The sequence below is a fragment of the Brachyhypopomus gauderio genome, unplaced genomic scaffold, assembly GCF_052324685.1.
Source record: "Brachyhypopomus gauderio isolate BG-103 unplaced genomic scaffold, BGAUD_0.2 sc410, whole genome shotgun sequence".
Taxonomy (NCBI): domain Eukaryota; kingdom Metazoa; phylum Chordata; class Actinopteri; order Gymnotiformes; family Hypopomidae; genus Brachyhypopomus; species Brachyhypopomus gauderio.
Window position 1 is genome coordinate 10,790 of NW_027507231.1, and position 1,711 is coordinate 12,500.

At 38.1% G+C, this 1,711-nt stretch overlaps 1 long non-coding RNA gene across 1 annotated transcript; it reads left to right on the forward strand.

Annotated features, from left to right (window-relative positions):
- Positions 1-357: 357 nt before the first annotated feature.
- Positions 358-1,423, forward strand: LOC143505616 (uncharacterized). The gene is made up of 2 exons (XR_013127907.1): positions 358-538; positions 1,003-1,423. It is a non-coding gene; the product is annotated as an uncharacterized LOC143505616 (long non-coding RNA).
- Positions 1,424-1,711: the final 288 nt, after the last annotated feature.

Here is a 1,711-nt window from a genome sequence, read left to right on the forward strand (position 1 = left end):
CCTGCTGACCTGACGCCATGAAGACGAGCAGTGGGGTTAGTGTCGGGGTGCGGGTGACTGACCGAGATTCAGGTTACGTACCTGGAGGAGTTAGTGTTTGTGTGTGTGTGTGTGTGTGTGTGTGTGTGTGTGTGTGTGTGTGGTATAATGCCTGTTTGTATGCAACAATACAAAATCTGCAGAGTGCAAAAGTGTGTTCCAAGAACACACACACACACACACCACACACACACACACACACACACACACACACACACACACACACACACACAAGAGAGACTTAAAGAGAGACAGAGCAGAAAGTGGAACTATGTATTGACAAACAGACAGACAGATGTATGTGTATATATATATACTTCCTGATATTTAAAAATAAACATGAATCCTGATTGGCCTTTACTTAGAACGCGGGGCATTGTTTTAACCAATGATGTATTTGGAGGACATCACATGACATTAAAGTCTTTTCCACGTTGTTCCTGTACTGAGTTAACCTGAAGAAGAGCTGCTCATTATAAAAATGCTGAAAGATCATGTGGTAAGTTATGACTTAATTTTATTGGAACATGGTTTACATGATGATAATATTGTCTGTATATTCAATAAACTAGGTGCGTTGCCAAATGGCAACATTGTGAAACAATGGAACAATATAGTCAGTGGAGCCAGACAGACACATATAGATAAATGGTGTATGAATAGACAGATATGCTTACAGATATGTTTTTGAAACCATGTTTATTCTTTTGTGTAAAATAAGATAAAATAATTAGTGCTGTCAATTCCAGGTGCCGCGATTAAAAGTCCTCACCAGGATTTTGCTCAGGCTTCCTGGATTGTGTTGATTCCACTAATTTTACCTGGATTGCTAATTAGAAAATCTAGCAAGCTTGAGCAAGATCCTGGTGAGTACTTTTAATCGCGGCACCTGGAATTGGACAGCACTAAAAATAATGGCACCACAGAATTGTTTATCATATGTTTGGTTTCACGGTTGTACAGGGATGGCTACACTATCCAACAGACTGCAAGGATTTAGACATTGCTGCAAAGATTCAGATAAACCTGCTGAAACTTCAAGATTAGTGTGTCTCAAAAGGCAGACCATCTCAAAGTGTGGAGTTCTGTCTTGAGGAGACGCGTCATACAGGACTAGCTGCCCGGTCCTGCCAAGCAACACACGTCTAGGCTTACTGGCATTGGCCAGAGTGGTCCAAACATCCTGGATGCTAAAGCACCATCAGAGTCACCTGCTCTAAGTGTAAAGTCAACCTGTCTTAGATTGCTCCTTATTGTTATATTTTCAATAAGGTCAATTGGTTTTTGTTAATGTTTTTTGTTCTTTTCTGTTTATTTCTCATCGATTAATGAATTGTAAAATTTTCCAGTGAACAAAACTAATTAAATTCATATATGAAAGTTTTATGATCTGTATGATCTTGTTTCCATTGTTGCACAATGTTGCCATATGGCAACGTACCATAACGTACAAGTGATAAAAACACTGTAGCATTTTTTACATGCATTATTTTTTAAATGCTACAGTGTATATATGTATATATAAATCTGAAGAAGATTCCAGGTAAGTAACTGCAGTGTACTTAGGTACACTGACAGATAGATAGATAGATAGATAGATAGATAGATAGATAGATAGATAGATAGATAGATAGATAGATAGACAGACAGATAGATAGATAGACAGACAGAT